Raw genomic sequence first — 12,372 nt, 5'->3', positions numbered from 1 at the left:
AAAATGTGCGGCGTTCATACATACTACTTAGACCTAAATGTATATGCATGTATCTTCATAAATTCACCTGAATTGGAAGGACCAAAAATCAGGTTTTAAATGGGAATCTTTCACCAGCAACCTCCCTATCCATCTGTTTGCATAGACACATACTGTAGTTGTGGTTCACCTGATTAAAACTGTTTTTCTTTTGTTGACCAGAGGCTCTGTTCCTGAGTTACAATATTTTTTCTTAATATGAAAACTAGTCCTTTGGTGCAATGAGGGCATCACTGTTGCTCTTGTTGCATCCAAGTTCAACTCATTTCTGTGGCCAGACCCTCCCTGGCTGCTTTGATTGGGCTGACCACAAATGTGAGTGGAGCTTGAGTGCAACAAGAGCAATGGTGGCGCCCTCATTGCACCAAACGACTCATTTGCATATTAAGAAAAAGATATAAATTGGGAACGGAGCCTCGGATCAACAAAAGAAAGGAAAAAAAACGGTAATATATAATATAGACAAAATGAGGAGCCATAACAGCCAACTGTTATAAGCTCCTCATTTTGTCTATAATAGGGCCCATTTAGACGTCCGTAGTGCTTTGCGGATCTGCAATTTGCAGATCCGCAAAACACGTATACCGGCCATGTGCGTTCCGCAATTTGCAGACCGCACCTGGCCGCAACCATAATAGAAAATGCCTATTTTTGTCTTGTCTTTTCTGTGGAGCCACGGTACGGAATAACTGATTTGGACACCACACGGTGTGCTGTCCGCATCTTTTGAGGGCTCATAGAAATGAATGGATTCGCAGACCTTCCACAAAATTGCGGAACGGGTGCAGATCCGTTCATACGGCCGTGTGAATGAGCCTTTACTTGGAGGCTGGATACCACTTTTTGATAATGGTCATTATTTAAAATTACAGTTTAGAGACCATTGTTTATTTTGCTTTTCATATTACCAGTATTCCTGTAATAGACATCATTTGAACTGTTCATTATTTATGTCATGCCCCACTCTGACGATGTGCGGAGGTCGGCCAGGATTGCAGCACGAGTTTAGTGTTTGTTTTGCAGTCGTGCTGGATCCGCCCCTCATCAGGTGCACTGGGTGGAGTCATTAGTTTTAATAGCTCCTCAGCCCAGTGCCCTGAGCGGATTATACTCATCATTGTGATCTTGGAAGCTAGGAAGGAAGGTTGGCTGTCTGTTCCAGCTCAGGAAGATAAGTGTTGTTTCTAGTTGGTTGTTTTGTGTCATCTATCCCATCCAGGTTCTGTGCGAGCAGGCTGCTCCTATTTCCCACTTCACCATCTCAGGGAATTCAGGGTTTTGTCAGCCCAGGCACGGGGACATCTCAGATCTACCTTCAAGGTCTGTAGGTGGGCTGAGCAGTGCAGAGAAAGAGGTCAGGGATTAGCTAGGAGATGACCCTTCCCCTGTCTCTCACCCAGAGCCTGGTTGGTTCGTTATCTGTTATACTGAGTGCACGCCCGCCGTGACAATTTACATATATAGGGCAGCCGTTGAAGTGTCTTCAAGCAGTTAGTTGGCAACTTTATCCATATGATCTTTAATATTTATTGGACATAATTTCTGTGTCCTGCATAGTTACACAAGATATATGACCTGGGCCAATATGTATATTTCCTTATTTGTAGCAGTTAAGTGGGGCTATGCTCTATCTTGCCCCAGTTATTTTATTAGTATGTTATTTGTATTAATTTTTCAATAAACATTTATATTTTTCTATATATTTATATATTTCGAGTAGTTTTCAGTCTATGGGGTTATTGGCGTGTTTGGTAGGCGGTTGCTTTCAGTTGCCTTGTTGACAGCCATGTCTACCTTCATGTAACCTTGTGATAAGCAGGAACGTACAAATAAAACTCCTATCCCAACAGAAGTTTACATGCAAAAAAAAAAAAAAAAGTAAAAATATTATATTAAGAAGTGCAAAGCTCATATATACCACAAGTGTATACATTAACACTGAAACAGAGGCAATGTAATACGGTAATTGGCTGCCACCCACAAATGTTAAAATGTTTACTGTACAAGATGAACAGCTGCTGTTACCAAAATCTACATTTTCTGAGAGTCCATGGCATACAATGTATAAAAATATAACCTAATAATTAATACACAGAACCACCTTCATGCAGCTTTGCAGCAAACAATGATTATAAGCCCCAAAAAAATAAAAAAGACGAAAGTTCTAATTTGTTACTAAAATGCGTAGTCAGTTAAACATCAATACTGTACATGGTAAACTGCTGCCATGTTAGTAAAAAGGAGATTTTTTGTGAAACTCGCCTGTAAAATCTTTTTCTCGTCTTTTCCATTGGGGGACACAGACCATGGGTATAGCTTAGAGGTATCACTAGGAGGGACACTATGCAAAAAAAGGAGCTCCTCCTCCTCAGGCTATACCCCCAGGCTCCACCAGGAGGACTTCAGTTGTTGCAAAAGCAGTATGAGAAGGAGATAATGAAAAAACACAATGGAAACCATCACACAGTAAACCATGAGGTGTAAACGAACAGCAGGAAAGGGCGGGAGCTGTGTCCCCCAATGGAAAAGACGAGAAAAAGATTTTACAGGTGAGTTTCACAAAAAATCTCCTTTTCTCGTACATTCCATTGGGGGACACAGACCATGGGACGTCCAAAAGCAGTCCATGGGGTGGGGAAAAAGACAAAACCAGACACCGCCAGGAGAAGAAACGTCCAACAGTCAAACAGGAACCACCACCTGCAATACCCTGCACCCAAGGACAGCATCAGCCGAGGCCAGCGAGTGCAGCTGATAGAACTTCGTGAAGGTTTGCAAGGACGACCAAGTGGCCGCCTTACACAACTGGGACGCGGAGGCGCGATTGCGTCTAGCCCAGGAAGCTCCCACCGCCCTAGTGGAGTGAGCGGTAATTCGAGACGGGGGAACCTTGCCACGAGCGCAATAAGTCGCAGCGATAGCCAAGCGGATCCATCGCGCCACAGTAACTTTGGAAGCCGCCAGACCCTTACGAGGCCCCTCGGGAATCACAAAGAAGGAGTCCGAACGGCGGAAGGAGGCAGTAGCCCCCAGATCCACCTTCAGGGCCCCGACGACGTCCAGGGAATGGAGAGCGCGTTCCTTGGGGTTTGCCAGAGAAGGACAAAAGGAGGGTAGGACAAGATCCTCGTTAAGGTGGAAGGGAGAAACCACCTTGGGCAAAAAGGAAGGAACCGGCCGGAGCACCACCTTATCTTGGTGAAAGACCAGAAAAGGCTCCTGGCAGGAAAGTGGGGCCAGCTCCGAAACCCGCCTGATGGAAGTTATGGCCACCAGAAAGACTACCTTCCAGGTGAGCAAGGTCAGCGAGACCTCCTTCAGAGGCTCAAAGGGGGCCGCCTGGAGGGCACGCAGGACCAAGTTGAGATCCCAGGGGGGCAAGGGGGGAACATATGGAGGGGCCGAATGCGCCAGCCCCTGCAGGAAGGTTCTCACGGGACCCAAGAGAGCAAAGGACCTTTGAAAAAAGACAGCCAGGGCCGAAACCTGACCCTTCAGGGAACTCAGAGACAGCCCCATCTCGAGGCCTGACTGGAGAAAAGACAGCACCACCGGGATGGAGAAACAAAGGGGCGGAAAACCCGAGTTCTCACAAAAGGTCAGAAAGGCCTTCCAGGTGCGATAATAGATCCGTGAGGAAGCCGGTTTCCAAGCCCTGATCATGGTTCTCACTACCGCATCAGAGAAGCCCCTCTTCCTCAGGATGGAGGTTTCAACAGCCACGCCGTTAAAAGCAGTGGCCGTGAATTCTGGTGGAAGAGCGGTCCCTGAGATAGGAGATCCTCTCTGTCGGGAAGAGGCCATGGAACGTCCGCCAGCATTCGTGCGACGTCGGAGAACCAGGCGCGGCGAGGCCAATCCGGGGCGATGAGAACGGTCGGTATCCCCTCCGCCTCGATCTTGCGTAGCACCTTCGGCAGCAGAGGAAGTGGAGGGAAGACATAGAGGAGGCTGAATTGCTGCCACGGAGACACCAGCGCGTCTACCCCGTACGCCTGCGGGTTCCGAGCGCGAGCCATGAACACAGGCACCTTGTTGTTGAGCCGGGACGCCATCAAGTCCACGTCCGGACGGCCCCATCGGTGGCAGATGTCTTCGAAAACCTCCGGATGTAGAGACCACTCGCCTGGATCCACTGTGGTGCGACTCAGAAAATCCGCCGTCCAGTTGTCGACTCCTGGAATGTACACCGCCGACAACACTGGAACATGACTCCGCCCATAGGAGGATCCTCTCCACCTCACGCATCACCGCCCGACTGCGGGTCCCGCCCTGATGATTGATGTAAGCCACCGCCGTGGCATTGTCTGATTGAACCCGCACTGGATGAGCTGCAAGGAGTCCAATGGGAGAGGGAGTGAAAAATCGCCCTTAGTTCCAAGATGTTTATCGGGAGGCGGGATTCCTCCGCCGACCAGACCCCCTGAACTGTGTGGTTCTGGAAAACGCCGCCCCAGCCGAAGAGGCTGGCTTCAGTGGTGACTATCGTCCAGGAGAATGGAAGGAAGGACCTTCCTGACGTCAGGTTCAGGGGGGACTGCCACCAAGGGAGAGACGCCCGAACTTGCCGGGACAGGCGGACGGGAGCGTCTAGACCCCGAGAGGTCTTGTCCCAGAGGGAAAGGATCATCTGTTGCAGCGGCCGAGTGTGGAACTGGGCATACGGTATGGCCTCGAAGGAGGCGACCATAAGGTCCAGAACCCGCATGAACTCCCGAATGATGGAACGCGGGGAGCGCAGAAGGAGCGACACTGCCAGTTGAATCTGGGAGGACTTGGAATCCGGAAGAAATACCCGAGAAACCGAAGTGTCCAAGACCATGCCCAGAAAGGAGAGTCTCTGGGAGGGCAGGAGAGAGGATTTGGGGAGGTTGATCAGCCAACCGAACCGTTCTAGAGTTTGAACAGTGATTCGGACGCTGTCCTCTGCCTGTGGAAGTGACGGGGCCTTTATCAAAATGTCGTCCAGGTAGGGCAACAAAGAAATGCCCCTGGTGCGAAGAAGCGCCATGAGAGGCGCTAGGACTTTGGTAAAAACGCGAGGGGCGGTCGCCAACCCGAAAGGAAGGGCGACGAACTGGTAATGACGACCCCTGATGGCGAAATGCAGAAATTGATGGTGAGACTCTGCAATAGGGACATGCAAGTAGGCATCCTGAATGTCCACAGACGCGAGAAATTCCCCTGGAAGCAGAGAAACAATAACGGAGCGGAGGGACTCAATGTGAAACTTCCGCACACGTAGAAACCTGGATTGGACGCACCGACCCCTCCTTCTTTGGAACTGGTCGGATCCCCCGGAACGCGAGAAGAGAAAAAACGTTCCGGTGGTCTGGACGCGAAATCTATCTTGTAACTGGACGTTACAATTTCCAGAGCCCAGGCGTCCCGAACGTGAGCCCTCCAAACCTGCTGAAAGGAGAGTAGGCGGCCCCCCACCGTGAGGGGTGGGGGCACCCCTTCATGCGGAGGACTGCTTGGGAGTCGCCGACGTTCTAGCAGTGGAGAAGCGGCGAAAGGACTGGAACCGGGAACCTGAAGCCCGAGATCGAAAAGGGCGCTTGGACCTGGGTTGGGGTAGATGAGTGCTCTTGCCCCCCGTTGCGGCAGAAATGAACTCGTCCAACTGGGCCCCAAAGAGCCTGGACCCCTCAAAAGGGGAGGTTAGTGAGGGAACGCTTAGAAGAAGCATCGGCGTCCCACACCTTCAACCAGACCTCCCTGCGCTGAATGACCGAGAGGGCCGAAATACGGGAAAAGAGGGAACCGATGTCCATAGAAGCCTCACAGAGAAATTTGAAAGCCTGAGACATTTGGAGTATGAAATCCAGAGTGTCTGCAGGGGCATCCTGCTCCGCCAATTCCTGGTGGTGGCGCTGCAACCACGCCGAAAGGGCTCTGGCGACCCAAGCAGATGCAAAAGGCCGGACGCAGAGACGTGCCTGCCAGGGAGAAGATGGACTTGGAAAGCGAATCCAGGCGCCTGTCCACCGCATCCTGTAGAGAGGAGCCGTCTAGGACAGGGAGGGCCGTGTTCTTGGCTAACCTGGCCACCGGAGGATCTACCTTAGGGGAAGAAGTCCACTTTTCCACAGTGTCAGAAGGAAAAGGGTAAAGCGTATCCATGCGCTTGGTGGCCGTAAATTTTTAATTAGGGCGGTCCCAAGCCTTCGATAAGACCGCGGTGAATTCCTCATGGACGGGGAACACAGCAGACTCCGGTTTCTTGAGCGGAAAAAGGGAGAACTCCCGACTAGTGGAGGGAGGAGAATCCCCTTGGATATTAAAAGGTGTCACGGACAGCCGCCACCAAGTCAGTTACCATGGTGGAAAGCTTAGGCAGGGGTTCCCGCTCCATGACTTCGTCCGAGCCGGACAATTCCCCTTCGGACTTGCGCTCCCTGAGAGAGGGGGAATCGTCCGGGCATGCCTCAAAGCGCGGGGGAGAAGCGGAGTCATCCGAAGAGGAATGTTGCCACTCACGCTGCCTCTTAGTGGTCAGGCGCCCCCTGTGAGAATCACTGAGAGGAGATGGAGTGGTGGGTGCTACAGAATTGGTAGCTGCCATACGCTCCATAAAGGACATGGCTGCCTTGGCGACTAAGGCCAGATCCGTGGCCGCACTAGACATGGCGGAAGCCCAGGCGGGTACCGCTGGCTCCACAGGGGCAGAGGGGGGACTGGGCTGAGCAAGAGAAGGAGGATGATCCTGTCCAGGAGCAGGGCAAGAGTCACATGTACCAGCGACAGAGAAAGGCAGAAGGCACACTTTACATGACCCCAGTGAGGCCTGAGAAAAGGCCTTGGTAGACTTAGGGGCCCCAGGTTTAGGCATGATGGCTATCCAAAAAAGTAAAAGATCTCCTACCAGTTGCTGCAAAAAGGAGAGCTGAATGAGTCCTACCACCCAGGCAACAGCAGAAGGCCTCCGACGGAGAGGAACAGAGGAGAAGTCACACGTGTGAGGAGCTGCACGGCCGCCACCCAGCAAGAGTGAGGAAGTGCCAGAGCGGAACACCGAGGCTCCGCCCCCCCGGACGCGTCATACTGGCGTGAAAAGAGCGCGCGCGCATTTTGAATAACCGCACAACCCCGTTGCCAAACGTGGCGTAGCGGGGACATAGGGATGTGGGAGGAGCGGGCCGCCGGCGGGTGCTGCGGAGAGCGCAGCGGCCGTGAGCCCAGATTGGAACAAAGATTGGCGCCGATAACGGCGCCGTGCAGAGACGCAGCTTTGCCCACATAGATCCCCTCCGTGCCCCAACAAACGGAGAGACGATTGCTAACCCCCAAAAGGAAACATGCCCCCAGCAGGACTCCTTCTCTGGCTCACCCAGGCGGCCTCTGGAGTGAAAGTGAGAATGGGGAAGGGGTTAGAATGGATGCAGGCAATACTTATCTGCTCCTGCAGTTCTCCTCCTCGATTTCAGGACCAGCAGGGATGCACCTCTTCAGACCTCTGACTCCAAACCTAGGAGAACAGTGCTCTGGTGGATCCCCTCCGTGTGGCAGCAGGTGTCCCAGTAGCTGGTGGGATGCCAGAGCTGACAGATCGAGCCCGGATCCACTTTTCTTCTTTTGGGGGAATGGGAGGTAGCCTGGGAACGTCAGAAGACGGTGGCAGACACTCCACGGGGGCCAGGAAAGCGCAGTGCTGACCTGCGTCCCCATCTGGAAAAAAACAAACAGGAGAAGAGTCAGTGTCAACCTCCTTTACCGGACACTAAGCAAAGACTGAAGTCCTCCTGGTGGAGCCTGGGGGTATAACCCGAGGAGGAGGAGCTCCTTTTTTTGCATAGTGTCCCTCCTAGTGATACCTCTAAGCTATACCCATGGTCTGTGTCCCCCAATGGAATGTACGAGAAATCTAAATTTTCTGAGAGCGTACAGCCTACCAAGTATACAAATATAACTTAATACACACAACCACCTTTATACAATTTTGCAGCAAATGGTGATTCTAAGCAAAACTTGATGAAAAACGAGATTTTTGTATAACTTACCAGTAAAATCTCTTTCTCGCTCTTTCCTTGGGGGACACAGAAGACCTTGGTATAGCTCATCTCCATAGGAGGCGTGACACTAAGTGAAAACTGTTAAGCCCCTCCTCCACAGCTATACCCTCAGCCTGGAGAGAGAGAGACTGCCAGTTGCGTGTCCAAGCAGTGAGAAAAGGCAAAGTCCAACAAGGAACCAACAAGCCAACTACCCAACGGGTAACAAAAACTCGGAAACCGTGCAGAGAAAACAATGAATGGGTGGGTGCTGTGTCCCCCAAGGAAAGAGCGAGAAAGAGATTTTACTGGCAAGTTATACAAAAATCTCGTTTTCTCGCCCAGTTTCCTTGGGGGACACAGAAGACCTTGGGACGTTCAAAAGCAGTCCAAAAGGGGAAGGACCACAGCTCCAAGGTGAAGCACCCGAAAGGCATCAATGAACCGCCGCCTGCAGACCCAGGCGGGCCAGAGTATGCACCCTGTAGAACTCGGTAAGGCGTGCAAGGAAGACCTCTGCCCGCCTTGCCCAAATGCATGGCCGAAGCCCAATGCCTCCGGCCCAGGAGGCACCGACCGCTCTGGTGAAATGAATGGTGACACCAAAGGCAGAATCCTGCCCTTGGTGCGGTAACCTCAGCAATAGCCAATCTGATAAAGCGGAGGAAAACCACCCTGGAGTCCGTCAACCCTATGCACGGACCTTCTGGAAACCCAAGAGGCCGAACATCGACAAGAGTCGGAGATCTCCAAGTAAAAACGGCAAGGCCCAAACAACGTCCAAAATCGGTGAAGTGTTGAAGCGAAAGGCAAACACCACCTTCAGAAGGAAGGAAGGAAGGAAGGAAGAAACGGGATGTAGAACAGCCCTGTCCTGGGAAAAGACAGAAGGCTCGGAACAAAAAGGGGCCATTCAGGCACCCATCAGAGACACGACTGATACGGAAACACAACCGTACAGGACAGAAGGGGTAGAGAGAACTTCTGTAACGGCTCCAAGGACAAGATTGGAGCGCCGAGAGCTCAGTATGTAGTCCCCAGGGCGGTACCGAAGGACAGTACAGAGGAACCAAAGAGCCACTCCGAGGAAGAAGGTCTTGACAGGCCCAGAGGGCCGGGGAACGCTGGAAGAGGAAGAACAGCGCCGACACTTGACACCTCAAGTAAAGGAGTCCCAGTCCCAGGTCCAGGCCGGACTGGAAAAAAAGACAGAACCATGGGGAGAGAAATTCAGAGTGGGGAATGCACAGCTTCCCACAGAACCCCAGACAAAAAACCCTAAGTCTTACGACAGATCCTGGACGAAACACAGCCAGGAGCGGACAGTAGCGAACCCGCTGGAGTCGCCTGGCAAGCGGGCGAAAACCCAATGTGATCAGGCGCAGACCAGTAACACGGGCAGAAGGGTCGACAAAAACTGGTCCCGTCGGCCCTCGAGCAACGTTGTCCCGTATCCACCCGAGTGGGGGAGCAGAAGGAAAGACGGAAAGGAACCAAAGGATCCGCCAGATGCCAGGACAAGACAGGCTAAAGTCCAAGCTGATGTAGCCACGTTGTACAGTCCCGGTGTGGGAGATCAAAGGACAATCTGGATCGAAAGGTAGTCCCCCCAAGTTATCGAGAAGGTAAGTCTACAGCAGGACCATTGTCTTAGAATGGACCACGCAATCTGCACTCACCGGGAGGACAGAACGCGGTAGACTCTGTAAATAGGCACACAGCTAATACAGCCAGTGTGAACAAGGGAGACAGTACGAGGCCAAAAGGAACACCGGAACCATCCACATGAACAACCATGCTCTCCCCAAAGGGGAGGACAGTGAAAGAACAGCCTCTGAAGTCTGGCGGGCAGAAGCCACATCGGAGTGATCTGTACCGAGCAGGGGCCAAACAGAGCCGGCGAGATAAGGTAGTCGAGACAGAGGCCGGCATAACACCCTCCAACCGAAAGGAGGAGGAGTGGGCAACAGGGAAGCCATAGGACAGCTCAAAAGCAGAACCCCGCTACACTGTGAGACGCCCGGTTCACCGCATCGCAGAAGGCGAATACCCTGAAGAACCCAAGGCGGAGGTCCTCCGGACCTGGGTAATCGAGCACCCGAGAGAAGTTGGGTGACCTTCCCGAGAAGAGCTGCCCGAACCTGGTAGCAGATCAGACTGAAGCGTAGAGGCGCCAAGAGGAAGGACTCATACCACACTGAATCCGAAAAGGAGGAAATTGCAGCAGGCAAGGGAACCGCAGTCCTGCCAGAGCCAACGAAGAATTCGAGGGGCGCTGCAGACAACAGCACTCTCGACCATGTGACCACTAGCGCAGGGAAGCAATGCCGCGGAAGGACGAATGGGCACGCATCTAGGACCCATGAACACTCACTGGGATGAAAGGCCAACTAAATTAATGAGTACCACCCAGCTCGGTGCAGCAGAGAGCAATAGAGCCTGTCCGGGTCAGGTGGACAGAATGAACTCCTTAGAGACGAGTGCAAGGCTTGCGGCAAGCATCGAATCCCAAGAAAACAAAAGTATGCCGCAGGAAGCAGGTGAGGCATACGTACAAGCAGCCCCGTAAGCAGTGAGAAGGCCAACCCACCTACAGGAGGAGAAGGCATACACGGCCCAAACAACGCACAAGAACGTCTGCTCACTGCAAAAAGGTTACTCAGCGAAAAAGGGGGCTCGCCACAGCATGTACAGAATTGCAAAGTGCAACCTGAAAGGGAGTTATGCACAAGCCTAGTATAGCATGCGATGGAACGCAATCAGTCCGCCCCGAAAGGGGGGAAATTGTACCTGGCAAACTGCAGTCGGCAAGAGTGCAAAGGCCCGTCCCAAAAGGGAGTGATGCCTAAGGCTGTACCTACTTCAGAGAAGCAGGACATACCCTATAATCCAGCAGGAACGCAGGAGGTCCACCTAGTGAAAGGGGAACATGCACAGGGTTATCCTAGCATTAAGTGAGTGTGCAATAATACACCCAACACTGAACTCAGCGAGAGTGCAACTACTCTGCCAATGAAGGGGGACATGTACAAGTCCAGCACAGCCATACAAGGACAGCCGTGAATCTCATGAGCGTGCCAAATTCTGCCCATGGAATGAGGGGTGGTCACGCACAAGGCCAGCACCGTATCCAATGGAAGTGCAAGCGTTCCACCCATGTTAGAGGGCCATTCTCATGGCCAGCAATGTATCCGGTGAGAGTGTAGCATGCCGCCCAGAAAAAGGGGGGGTAATGCACATGGCCAGCATCTCATCCAGGGAGAGTGCGAGCACCCCGCCATGTATGGGAGTCATACACATGGCCAGCAACGTACCGGCGAGAGACAAACACAGTCAGTGAGAATGTGTGTATGTCGCCTGAGGAAGGAAGGCATGCCCCTGGCTGGCAGCGAATCCAGCGAGAGTGCATACACCGCCCACGGAAGAGGGGTCATGCATATGGCCGACAGCGGATCCAGCGAGAGTGCAAGCACCCTGCCATGTATGGGGTACATGCACATGGCCAGCAACGTACCTGCGAGAAAACAACCACAGACAGAGGGATGTATGTATGCTGCCTGAGGGAAGGAGGCATATCCAAGGCCGGCAGCGAATCCAATGAGAGTGCAGCATACCGCCTATGAAAGGGGGTCATGCCTATGGCCGGCAGCGAAACCAGTGAGAGTGCAGCATAGTAACATAGTACATAACATAGTACATAAGTACATCATAGCACATCAGTGAGAGTGCAGCATTCCGCCTATGGAAGGGGGTCGTGCACATAGCCAGTACCGTATCCGGTGAGAGTGCAGTATTCCGCCTAAAAAGGGGGTCACGCACATGATCGGCAACAGATCCAGTAAGAGTGCAGCGTTCCGCCTAGAGATGGGGGTCACGCACATGGTCGGCAGCAAATCCAGAGAGAGTGCAGCGTTCCGCCTATGGAAGGGGGTCGTGCACATGGCCAGCACCGTATCCGGTGAAGGTGCAGTATTCCGCCTAAGAAGGGGGTCATGCACATGGCCAGCCGGCAGCCAGGGATAGTGCAGTATCCCGCCTAGGAGGGGGGGGGGGGGGTGCACATGGCAGGCACCATAACTGGAGAGATGATGAATGCTGCCTATGGAAGGGCCGCATGCACTTGGCCAGCGCCGTATCCTGGAAGAGAGCAAGAAAACCGCCTAAAAGGGGAAATGCCCTAGCAGCGACGCAGGCTGGGAGCGCAACACCATGCCGCCTGTGGAAAGAGGTCATGCAGCACTACTGATGAGGCTGCAGCGTCCTGCGTAGTCCAATAGAAATCAGTTATCTATTATTCATTATTATTCATATTTTTTATTTTTATTTTTTCATTTATATA

At 52.5% G+C, this 12,372-nt stretch overlaps 1 protein-coding gene across 2 annotated transcripts in view; it reads right to left on the bottom strand.

The window, feature by feature from the left end:
• The window catches only part of ITFG2 (integrin alpha FG-GAP repeat containing 2), a 57,060-nt gene that overhangs the window by 3,188 nt on the left and 41,500 nt on the right, over positions 1–12,372 (bottom strand). The window lies entirely within an intron of this gene.

Source organism: Bufo bufo, chromosome 1 (assembly GCF_905171765.1).
Source record: "Bufo bufo chromosome 1, aBufBuf1.1, whole genome shotgun sequence".
Lineage (NCBI taxonomy): Eukaryota > Metazoa > Chordata > Amphibia > Anura > Bufonidae > Bufo > Bufo bufo.
The sequence above is the reverse complement of the archived record's forward strand: the minus strand, read 5'-3'. Positions and strand labels throughout refer to the sequence as shown.